Source organism: Telmatherina bonti (genome assembly GCF_933228915.1).
Source record: "Telmatherina bonti genome assembly, chromosome: 23".
In the NCBI taxonomy this organism is placed as follows: Eukaryota; Metazoa; Chordata; class Actinopteri; order Atheriniformes; family Telmatherinidae; genus Telmatherina; species Telmatherina bonti.
Window position 1 is genome coordinate 1,842,948 of NC_136632.1, and position 13,253 is coordinate 1,856,200.

Sequence of the window (13,253 nt, forward strand, 5' to 3'; positions counted from 1 at the left end):
GAAGAGGAGATGCTAACGATGCTAAACATCATCCTGGAACGACTTTTTACAGACGTGTTGCTGCATCAGATTCACAATCTGCTCATAGTTTCATCATCTGACATGTTTATTTTATTATTCTGGATTCCTGTTTTAGTTTTACTTTGTCTAGCAGACCTTATCTACGTCAGCATGTCCTTCAGACAGAACTCTCCCAGTACATAGTGGGACAGATAAGCAAGAACACGCGGAGTGGCATAAGCAGAAACCAGATGGAACTAAGACTCATAAGATCAGTCATGTCTGTTGCATTACACCTTGAGTCAACATTTACACACACTGAACAGCTCATGTCGGTGAAGAATAGGACCTGCTGAGAGCACCGGGGTTGGACAACACTGTAAATCTAAAAGCTTTAAATCGTTTCACACTCAGACTCGTGTGTTCTCTTCCAATTATCCAAGAAATTCATCACAAAACGCTGAATATCCAAGTGTTGGCTCCCTAGAGGGACTTCTTTGGACAAATATCAGATAATTCATCATGTAAACATGTTGCAAGTTTGGAGAAACTGATCTCCGTTAAACTGCAGTGTTTACATCAGACGTCCAGAGGAATGCTGAGAATGTGTTTCCTTCTGGAAAAGCTCCAACACAACGTAGACCTGCAGGCCGCATCCAGAAATCTGTCCAACTTTCAGCGTCAGAGAGAGATGGGACACCCACATGTGTGTGACCAGAGGGTTTCGCCTGAACAGGAGGAGGAGCTCCAGTGATGCTCTCCCCTCCAACAACCCACTGAGGAACCGTCCCAGAACCATCGGTGAATACTCTCCAAAACGCACACTCAGGTCAAGATTTAGTCCCTGAGGCCTGACTGCTCCCACTAGCTCTGTGATCACAGCAGCAAGTCCCAGTGAGGCAATAAAAACAAGAACATGCATACATCCCGACTGGTCAAGGATTCTGGAACGAGTCTGGGATTAAATGTGGCTTTCTAAGTATCACATCTCTGCCGTCTCCTTTAGTCAGTGGCCTGACTGGTGACCTGATCATTGATCATTATATAGATTTGTTTGGCTGCAGCAACATTTGTTTCTGTATCTCAGTATGGGTCACGCCCCAAAACACTATCCCCAGAAGCTGTTTTTACGCTACGCCAGTCCTGACTGGCAGACAGAAGTCTGCTCCGGAGGGGAGGAGCCTCCGCCGCCTATAAGAGCCTGACGGGACTTCCGCCTCTTCTCGCTCTCAGAAGCAACGTCTGTTAGCGGGCTAGCATCTCTGTCCATAGAGCCAACTAACCACTCGGTTACCCAACGTTACCTGATTCTGCACAGCTACCTGAGAAACCACGCCTGTCTCTTAGGACTCACTGGTGCAAGCTGGTACCCCAGGCCAGCCTGTCGTCCACAGACCCGGTGATGGGGGTCACCATCCCACCACAGGGGACACCTTTTGTCCTTCAGATCGCATTTAAAACATGTTTCTAGAAGCTTCTTCCACCTGTGGAATATTGCAGACATGAGGGACTTCCTGTCTCAGAGAGATGCAGAAAAACTGGTCCATGGTTTAGCTCCAAAACGCTGCAGCCCGGGTTCTGATGAGGACCAGAGATCATAGTTCTCCAGTTTTAGCGTCTCTCCATCGGCTTCCCGTTAAATCCAAGATGGAGTTTAAACTTCTCCTCACATATAAACTCTCCATGACCCAGCTCCACCGTACATCAGAGATCTTAGTTCCATCAGGTCCATACAGAGAACTGGCTCTCAGACCGCAGGTCTACTTCTGGTTCCAGAGTCTGGAAGAGGAGGAAGAGCCTTCTGCTTTCAGCTCCTCCTTCACCTCGGGGATCCACTGAACGCAGAAGCGTTGTGGAAGTGCTGCGGAGCAGGTGCACCAAGCTTTCCGCCCCACTGCTGGCCAATCAGAGCGGACGGGGGGAGGGGACCAGGTTTCTGGGATTTCTGGGAGTAAAATCCGGAAGGACGCGGCATCATTGATGTGTCTGTATAAACTGTGACTGACCTCAGCCATGAAGGTCAGTCACACACAAACATATCTGTTGTATGATAAAATATGTTTATCTGGAACGTGTTCCTGTATTTTCCTGTCGAGTTTTATTTCTTAGATTTATTATAATATCCAACAGATTATGCCAACGGTTCTGGTTCTGCTTGGCAGAGGTTTGGGTCTGAAGTGAGACGCTCTGCATCACACAGCAGAAATATTACAAACATTGCAACGTCTTTCTATGTGTGAGCAGAAAACAGTGAAAAGTTTGAGCTGATGCTCGTTTCCCACAAGTTTAATTAAATGACAAACTCCATCAGATCTCCTGACGTCAGGGTGAAACGGTTCTGATGGATATCCTATCCTTCAGGAGTTCTCCAGATGTTTAAATCCCATGCAGGAGGTCGTGAGGATAGCAGCTAATTAGCATAAATGTCTGGAAATGAATGAACAGATAAACAGCAGAAGGGCAGAAAACAAACACGGATCTCGCTTCTTGTCTTTTTTAATGTTGGATAGTTTTAATCCCAGCTCACGGTGTTTGGTTTGCCACGGCCAGTCTTTCAGATAACATCCGCCCAGCTGCTGGAACCTCTGATGGTAACCTGAAGCTCCACCTCATCGTCACGTTCCCCTGAAACCTTCCTTTTCACAGCGACTGCTGTCATCTCATGCATTCATTAGATTCTGTTAAACATCTGCATTAATAAAGTTTTGTTCCTGTTATTCACACGCAGTTCCTCCTGGTTTCTGCAACTCCTGCATGATGTCCTGGTTTCTGGTTGGCTGGAAGCAGTGAGGCTTCGCTCGTCTCTCCCAAAGCGCCGAGCGCCACCGCAGGTCAGCGGCAGCTCGCAGTCTGGCCTCTGCAGTCTCTACGTCTTCTTTCACCCAGGCCTTGTTGTTTCAACCTCAAACTAAAAGTTTCAGGAGTGAATGAGTGAATGAAGGCTGTTTGTCTCTGTGATGGACCGGCGACCTGTCCAGGTCTCTCGCCCAGTGACAGCTGGGAGAGGCTCCAGCTTCCCCCATTCGGACTAAGTGGTTTGGAAATGAATGAATGACTGAATGAATGAATGAAAGGCTGAATGAATGAATGAAAGGCTGAAGCTGCAGATGAAACAACCAGCAGCAGAGGAACGAGGGAGGTGCTGGGTCATGTGACCAAAACAGAAAATCTCACATTTTTCCAACCAAGGCTGGACGATATGCCAGACATGAGTTGTTTTACGTGTCGATCGCCAGTATTTCAAGTCGTCTGCACGGGATTTTCTTCCTTGTTTGATTCAACATCAGCACATTAAATCACCCAAAGAAGACAGGCTGGTATTATTCAGGGTTAGTAGTTAAACGGCGCAGGCAGGGCGCTGCTTCCTGATGAACGTTTGCAAATAAAATGTCCAGCAACAGTCGTGTTACTCTGTGGGGTAAACTGTGTCCCTTTAGACCAGGGGACTCATTCATGAAGCTGTCGCACAACACCTGCTGTACACCAGTTCTAGTCAGCTTCTGGGATTTATAAAAACACGACATGGCGGTAAAACGTCCCGACCTCCACGCCATCGCTGACCCCGGCGTACGACAACATCTGGAGAAACGGGAAACAGCGACACCAAAGGCAGAAAAAAAAGGGAAATTTGAAATAAAAAAGAAATCTGAGATGCTCTTTCTCCCTACATTTTATTGTCTGACCACTTTATTTGTCCTTTCTGGATAAGTCCGGTGGTCTGATGAGACGCTGACAGCATCTGTCCCCTGCTGACCTCCTCTGTCTTTCTGGTGGTGCTGATGTCCATCTGCAACAGCTGATCTACGGAGGTATGATCCATGATTCCACCATTATTTATCACATCTTCATCACCATCACTACCATGTTGCTAAGAGACCTCTATTTTCACCTGGACATGATGATGAAGACACTTCCTGTCAGACTTTCCACCAATCAGAGAGCTTAAACTGACGGTAACGTCCAATCAGGAGCAGCCAGAGATCAACAAGTGATGAGAAAAGCAGGAAAATAATGATCCTCTATGGCTGGAATAAAGCCAAGAAGACGTTTGGGATGCAGCTGAGGTGGAGGTGCTGCAGTGAGGACAGCAGGTAGATAGTAGCAGGAAGATGTAAGTATTTTCTTTTCTGTGTTTATTTCATCCCCCTTCAACCCCTGCCAGCTGGATAAATCTGGTTTCCCACCATCATGGCATTGATGGTTGGATCTCCATCTTGTTCTGGCAGCACAGAAACTTCTTGACTGTCAGCTGCAGCCCAGCCAGCAGACGGACTCTAAACAACCACCCTCGCACAGACTTTGCTCCAGATGAAGGCTGATCTCCAGCTTGTTGAACCAGCGTGCAGCATCAGCTCAGAAGGCTGCATGTTGGCTTCAGTGGACAGGCTGTTGTTTGGTTCCTGAACATGTCCACCTGTGTGTCCTCCCTGAGTCAGGAGACCATCACTGACCTCCAACAGCCTAAATATAAACTCCTATAAACTCGGTGGAAAAAACAGCAACTCTGCAAAACAAAGACAACCCAGCTGATAAACAGGAGGGGTGTGTGTCGAGGAGGGAAGCACAAATGCCTGCAGGGGAACTGTAGTCTGGGAACTGGATCCAATCCATGTCTACCTCGTTCAGATTTCAGCAGTCAGGATGGATTTATGTTCATCAACACACAATGTGGTAGTTAAGAAGAACAAGATCCCACTTGTGATCCATCACAGGCAGAGACTTAAAGAGGTCAAGATGGAAAAGTGTTGCTCACAGAGGCCAGCTTGAGGCTGCAGGGACGGCTCAGTGATGCAGAGAGTAAACATTTTGAGAAAATTTAAAGGCTTTTTTTCCGACAATATGCAAAACAATGTCTGGTCCGGTTACAGATGACCGCAGGTTGGTTACAGATGTCCGTAGGTTGGTTACAGATGACCGCAGGTTGGTTACAGATGACCACAGGTTGGTTACAGATGACCGCAGGTTGGTTACAGATGACCGCAGGTTGGTTACAGATGTCCGTAGGTTGGTTACAGATGACCGCAGGTTGGTTACAGATGACCACAGGTTGGTTACAGATGACCGCAGGTTGGTTACAGATGACCACAGGTTGGTTACAGATGTCCGTAGGTTGGTTACAGATGTCCGTAGGTTGGTTACAGATGACCGCAGGTTGGTTACAGATGTCCGTAGGTTGGTTACAGATGTCCGTAGGTTGGTTACAGATGACCACAGGTTGGTTACAGATGACCGCAGGTTGGTTACAGATGTCCGTAGGTTGGTTACAGATGACCGCAGGTTGGTTACAGATGACCACAGGTTGGTTACAGATGACCGCAGGTTGGTTACAGATGACCACAGGTTGGTTACAGATGTCCGTAGGTTGGTTACAGATGTCCGTAGGTTGGTTACAGATGACCGCAGGTTGGTTACAGATGACCGCAGGTTGGTTACAGATGACCACAGGTTGGTTACAGATGTCCGCAGGTTGGTTACAGATGACCGCAGGTTGGTTACAGATGACCGCAGGTTGGTTACAGATGTCCGTAGGTTGGTTACAGATGACCGCAGGTTGGTTACAGATGACCGCAGTGCGGTTACAGATGACCGCGGTGCGGGCCGCAGGTTGGTTACAGATGACCGCAGGTTGGTTACAGATGTCCGTAGGTTGGTTACAGATGACCACAGGTTGGTTACAGATGACCGCAGGTTGGTTACAGATGACCGCGGTGCGGGCCGCAGGTTGGTTACAGATGACCGCAGGTTGGTTACAGATGACCGCAGGTTGGTTACAGATGACCGCGGTGCAGGCCGCAGGTTGGTTACAGATGACCACAGGTTGGTTACAGATGACCGCAGGTTGGTTACAGATGACCGCAGGTTGGTTGCAGATGACCACAGGTTGGTTGCAGATGACCACAGGTTGGTTACAGATGACCGCAGGTTGGTTACAGATGATCACAGGTTGGTTACAGATGACCGCAGGTTGGTTACAGATGACCGCGGTGTGGTTACAGATGTCCGCGGTGCGGTTACAGATGACCACAGGTTGGTTACAGATGTCCGCGGTGTGGTTACAGATGACCGCAGGTTGGTTACAGATGACCGCAGGTTGGTTACAGATGTCCGCGGTGCGGTTACAGATGTCCGCAGGTTGGTTACAGATGACCACAGGTTGGTTACAGATGACCACAGGTTGGTAACAGATGACTGCAGGTTGGTTACAGATGTCCGCGGTGCGGTTAGAGATGACCGCAGGTTGGTTACAGATGACCGCGGTGTGGTTACAGATGTCCGCGGTGCGGTTACAGATGACCACAGGTTGGTTACAGATGTCCGCGGTGTGGTTACAGATGACCGCAGGTTGGTTACAGATGACCGCAGGTTGGTTACAGATGTCCGCGGTGCGGTTACAGATGTCCGCAGGTTGGTTACAGATGACCACAGGTTGGTTACAGATGACCACAGGTTGGTTACAGATGACCACAGGTTGGTAACAGATGACTGCAGGTTGGTTACAGATGTCCGCGGTGCGGTTAGAGATGACCGCAGGTTGGTTACAGATGACCTCAGGTTGGTTACAGATGACCGCGGTGTGGTTACAGACGTCCGCAGTGCGGTTACAGATGACGGCAGGTTGGTTACAGATGACCTCAGGTTGGTTACAGATGTCCGCGGTGCGGTTACAGATGTCCGCGGTGCGGTTACAGATGTCCGCAGGTTGGTTACAGATGACCACAGGTTGGTTACAGATGACCACAGGTTGGTTACAGATGACCACAGGTTGGTAACAGATGACCACAGGTTGGTTACAGATGACCACAGGTTGGTAACAGATGACTGCAGGTTGGTTACAGATGTCCGCGGTGTGGTTACAGACGTCCGCAGTGCGGTTACAGATGACCGCAGGTTGGTTACAGATGACCGCAGGTTGGTTACAGATGACCGCGGTGTGGTTACAGACGTCCGCAGTGCGGTTACAGATGACCGCAGGTTGGTTACAGATGACCCCAGGTTGGTTACAGATGACCTCAGGTTGGTTAGAGATGCCCGCGGTGCGGTTACAGATGTCCGCAGGTTGGTTACAGATGACCACAGGTTGGTTACAGATGACAGCAGGTTGGTTACAGATGACCACAGGTTGGTAACAGATGACTGCAGGTTGGTTACAGATGTCCGCGGTGCGGTTAGAGATGACCGCAGGTTGGTTACAGATGACCGCAGGTTGGTTACAGATGACCGCGGTGTGGTTACAGACGTCCGCAGTGCGGTTACAGATGACCGCAGGTTGGTTACAGATGACCGCAGGTTGGTTACAGATGTCCGCGGTGCGGTTAGAGATGACCGCAGGTTGGTTACAGATGACCGCAGGTTGGTTACAGATGTCCGCGGTGCGGTTACAGATGACCACAGGTTGGTTACAGATGTCCGCGGTGTGGTTACAGATGACCACAGGTTGGTTACAGATGACCGCAGGTTGGTTACAGATGTCCGCGGTGTGGTTACTGATGACCGCAGGTTGGTTACAGATGACCGCAGGTTGGTTACAGATGTCCGCGGTGCGGTTACAGATGACCACAGGTTGGTTCCAGATGTCCGCGGTGTGGTTACAGATGACCACAGGTTGGTTACAGATGTCCGCGGTGCGGTTACAGATGACCGCAGGTTGGTTACAGATGACCGCGGTGTGGTTACAGATGTCCGCAGTGCGGTTACAGATGACCGCAGGTTGGTTACAGATGACCCCAGGTTGGTTACAGATGTCCGCGGTGCGGTTACAGATGTCCGCAGGTTGGTTACAGATGACCACAGGTTGGTTACAGATGACCACAGGTTGGTTACAGATGACTGCAGGTTGGTTACAGATGTCTGCGGTGCGGTTACAGATGACCGCAGGTTGGTTACAGATGACCACAGGTTGGTTACAGATGTCCGCGGTGCGGTTAGAGATGACCGCAGGTTGGTTACAGATGACCGTGGGTTGGTTACAGATGACCGCGGTGTGGTTACAGACGTCCGCAGTGCGGTTACAGATGACCGCAGGTTGGTTACAGATGTCCGCGGTGCGGTTAGAGATGACCGCAGGTTGGTTACAGTTGACCGCAGTTTGGTTGCAGATGACCACAGTGCGGTTACAGATGACCGCAGGTTGGTTACAGATGTCCGTAGGTTGGTTACAGATGTCCGCGGTGCGGTTACAGATGACCGCAGGTTGGTTACAGATGACCGCAGGTTGGTTACAGATGACCTCAGGTTGGTTACAGATGACCACAGGTTGGTTGCAGATGACCGCAGGTTGGTTACAGATGACCGCGGTGCAGTTACAGATGACCGCAGGTTGGTTACAGATGACCGCAGGTTGGTTACTGATGACCGAAGGTTGGTTACAGATAACCGCAGTGCGGTTACAGATGACCGCAGGTTGGTTACAGATGACCGCAGGTTGGTTACTGATGACCGCAGGTTGGTTACAGATGTCCGCGGTGCGGTTACAGATGACCACAGGTTGGTTACAGATGTCCGCGGTGTGGTTACAGATGACCGCAGGTTGGTTACAGATAACCGCGGTGTGGTTACAGATGTCCGCGGTGCGGTTACAGATGTCCGCAGGTTGGTTACAGATGACCGCAGGTTGGTTATAGATGACCTCAGGTTGGTTACAGATGTCCGCGGTGCGGTTACAGATGTCCGCAGGTTGGTTACAGATGACCACAGGTTGGTTACAGATGACCACAGGTTGGTTACAGATGACGGTGGGTTGGTTACAGATGACCGCGGTGTGGTTACAGACGTCCGCAGTGCGGTTACAGATGACCGCAGGTTGGTTACAGATGACCGCAGGTTGGTTACAGATGTCCGCGGTGCGGTTAGAGATGACCGCAGGTTGGTTGCAGATGACCACAGTGCGGTTACAGATGTCCGTAGGTTGGTTACAGATGACCACAGTGCGGTTATAGATGACCCCAGGTTGGTTACAGATGACCTCAGGTTGGTTACAGATGTCCGCGGTGCGGTTACAGATGTCCGCAGGTTGGTTACAGATGACCACAGGTTGGTTACAGATGACCACAGGTTGGTTACAGATGACCGTGGGTTGGTTACAGATGACCGCGGTGTGGTTACAGACGTCCGCAGTGCGGTTACAGATGACCGCAGGTTGGTTGCAGATGACCACAGTGCGGTTACAGATGTCCGTAGGTTGGTTACAGATGACCACAGTGCGGTTACAGATGACCACAGGTTGGTTACAGATGTCCGCAGTGCGGTTACAGATGACCGCAGGTTGGTTACAGATGACGGCAGGTTGGTTACAGATGACCGCAGGTTGGTTACAGATGACGGCAGGTTGGTTACAGATGACCGCAGTGCGGTTACAGATGACCGCAGGTTGGTTACAGATGACCGCAGTGCGGTTACAGATGACCGCAGGTTGGTTACAGATGACCACAGGTTGGTTACAGATGACCGCAGGTTGGTTACAGATGACCGCAGTGCGGTTACAGATGACCGCAGGTTGGTTACAGATGACCTCAGGTTGGTTACAGATGACCGCAGGTTGGTTACAGATGGCGGCAGGTTGGTTACAGATGACCGCAGGTTGGTTACAGATGACGGCAGGTTGGTTACAGATGACGGCAGGTTGGTTACAGATGTCCGCAGGTTGGTTACAGATGTCCGCAGTGCGATTACAGATGACGGCAGGTTGGTTACAGATGACCGCAGTGCGGTTACAGATGACCTCAGGTTGGTTACAGATGACCGCAGGTTGGTTACAGATGGCGGCAGGTTGGTTACAGATGTCCGCAGTGCGGTTACAGATGACCTCAGGTTGGTTACAGATGACCGCAGGTTGGTTACAGATGTCCGCAGGTTGGTTACAGATGTCCGCAGTGCGGTTACAGATGACCGCAGGTTGGTTACAGATGACGGCAGGTTGGTTACAGATGACCGCAGTGCGGTTACAGATGACCGCAGGTTGGTTACAGATGACGGCAGGTTGGTTACAGATGACGGCAGGTTGGTTACAGATGACCGCAGGTTGGTTACAGATGACGGCAGGTTGGTTACAGATGGCGGCAGGTTGGTTACAGATGACCGCAGGTTGGTTACAGATGACCGCAGGTTGGTTACAGATGTCCGCAGGTTGGTTACAGATGTCCGCAGTGCGATTACAGATGACCGCAGGTTGGTTACAGATGACGGCAGGTTGGTTACAGATGACCGCAGTGCGGTTACAGATGACCGCAGGTTGGTTACAGATGACGGCAGGTTGGTTACAGATGGCGGCAGGTTGGTTACAGATGACCGCAGGTTGGTTACAGATGACGGCAGGTTGGTTACAGATGACGGCAGGTTGGTTACAGATGACGGCAGGTTGGTTACAGATGTCCGCAGGTTGGTTACAGATGTCCGCAGTGCGATTACAGATGACCGCAGGTTGGTTACAGATGACCGCAGTGCGATTACAGATGACCGCAGGTTGGTTACAGATGACCGCAGTGCGGTTACAGATGACCGCAGTGCGGTTACAGATGACCGCAGGTTGGTTACAGATGACGGCAGGTTGGTTACAGATGACGGCAGGTTGGTTACAGATGTCCGCAGGTTGGTTACAGATGTCCGCAGTGCGATTACAGACGACCGCAGGTTGGTTACAGATGACGGCAGGTTGGTTACAGATGACCGCAGTGCGGTTACAGATGACCGCAGGTTGGTTACAGATGACGGCAGTTTGGTTACAGATGGCGGCAGGTTGGTTACAGATGACCGCAGGTTGGTTACAGATGACCGCAGTGCGGTTACAGATGTCCGCGGTGCGGTTACAGATGACGCAGTAAGGTTACATATAGCTCGAACCCTAATAACAAAAAAACTGATTTATGATATAAATGATGAAATAAAGAATAAAAAGTCAGACCGAAGGAGCCTCCGATCCAAAAGGCTCTTCTAGAAGAGTGAACGTCTCCTGATGCTGGACAGGTGACGACTTTCCAGCCGAGTGTCGCTGTCAGGTGATTTTTTAATGACTCAGTTCTGATCATTCGTGTAATTTAGACACTAATGTGCTCGGAGGCACTGTGAGGGCTTATGTTCCGCTTTATGAAATCTACATGCCGTGTTACATGCGCAGGAAGCACAAAGCATTGTGCAGCTTTTCCTGAGCAGCAGCTGGATGGTCACGGATCCAAACTTGTCGGATTCCAAGTGAGAAAAGCTGCGACCCCACTTCCACATCGTTGTAATCAGAGTACAAAACGGTTAAAATTCAGCTCTGAGGTCAGAGCTGCATCTAAACCAGAAACATGTGACAGTCTGAGAAGAGCCAGGCCCCCCTGAAGCAACCGAGCTACTGACTCCTCCTCCTCCTCCTCCTCCTCATGTTGCTTCATCGCAGCAAACCCACTCCCAACGCTGTTTACACCAGACTATTTCAACATCTGGCCCCCACCCTGCAGGGCTCCACCCACAGACTGACCCCCGGTCAGCCTGAGAGGCGTCTGCAGGGCCGACCTTCCCCCAGCAGGAAGCTGTAGAAGTGGAGATGCTGTTTTCCACACTGGAAATGTGAAGGATGAGGCAGCTCAGACCTGCAGGTCCGGATTCTGGGTAACCCCTCAAGAACCAGGATGACCTCTCTGTAAACGCTTTACGGATGAGCAGACTGCTTCCAGGAGGAGCCTTGTTGTAACCGCAGCGTTCAATCATCAAATCACTTCCAGATGCATGAAGACATAACGGGTCCAGTCCACAGACGGGTTTGACTGGGCCGGACTGGAAACGTGGGTTTTAAGAAATACTAATTCCTGAACTTTAATTCCTGGATCTACTTTCTCACTGTGGCACGAACATGTTGGTTTTATTGATCAGCCAGTTACCCTCACCCGGTCCGGACTGGACCGGACCACACTTCAGCAGACTGGACCGTTATGATAGATATGTTAAATATGTTACACACTATATAGATATGTTAAATATGTTACACACTATATAAATACGTTAACTATGTTACACTATATAGATTCGTTAACTATGTTACACTATATAGATTCGTTAAATATGTTACACACTATATAAATACGTTAACTATGTTACACTATATAGATTCGTTAACTATGTTACACTATATAGATATGTTAACTATGTTACACTATATAGATATGTTAACTATGTTACACACTATATAGATTCGTTAACTATGTTACACTATATAGATACGTTAATTATGTTACACTATATAGATATGTTAACTATGTTACACTATATAGATATGTTAACTATGTTACACTATATAGATACGTTAATTATGTTACACTATATAGATATGTTAACTATGTTACACTATATAGATATGTTAACTATGTTACACTATATAGATACGTTAATTATGTTACACTATATAGATTCGTTAACTATGTTACACTATATAGATATGTTAACTATGTTACACTATATAGATACGTTAATTATGTTACACTATATAGATATGTTAACTATGTTACACTATATAGATATGTTAACTATGTTACACTATATAGATATGTTAACTATGTTACACTATATAGATATGTTAACTATGTTACACTATATAGATACGTTAATTATGTTACACTATATAGATATGTTAACTATGTTACACTATATAGATATGTTAACTATGTTACACTATATAGATACGTTAATTATGTTACACTATATAGATATGTTAACTATGTTACACTATATAGATATGTTAACTATGTTACACTATATAGATACGTTAATTATGTTACACTATATAGATATGTTAACTATGTTACACTATATAGATATGTTAACTATGTTACACTATATAGATACGTTAACTATGTTACACACTATATAGATTCGTTAACTATGTTACACTATATAGATTCGTTAACTATGTTACACTATATAGATTCGTTAACTATGTTACACTATATAGATTCGTTAACTATGTTACACTATATAGATACGTTAACTATGTTACACTATATAGATACGTTAACTATGTTACACACTATATAGATTCGTTAACTATGTTACACTATATAGATACGTTAATTATGTTACACTATATAGATATGTTAACTATGTTACACTATATAGATATGTTAACTATGTTACACTATATAGATATGTTAATTATGTTACACTATATAGATTCGTTAACTATGTTACACACAAGATATAGATACATTATATGAAAAAGATCAGATATGTTCATATCCGCAGAAACACGGTTCAAACAAAACACACGAAGCAGTCCTGATGTG

General features: G+C 47.7%; 1 protein-coding gene across 1 annotated transcript in view; it reads right to left on the minus strand.

Moving 5' to 3' along the window:
• LOC306773315 (pleckstrin homology domain-containing family A member 5-like) overlaps positions 1–13,253 on the minus strand; it is a gene marked incomplete at its 3' end in the record, with an annotated part of 258,991 nt that overhangs the window by 243,620 nt on the left and 2,118 nt on the right. The gene's annotated exons all lie outside the window — the stretch shown is intronic.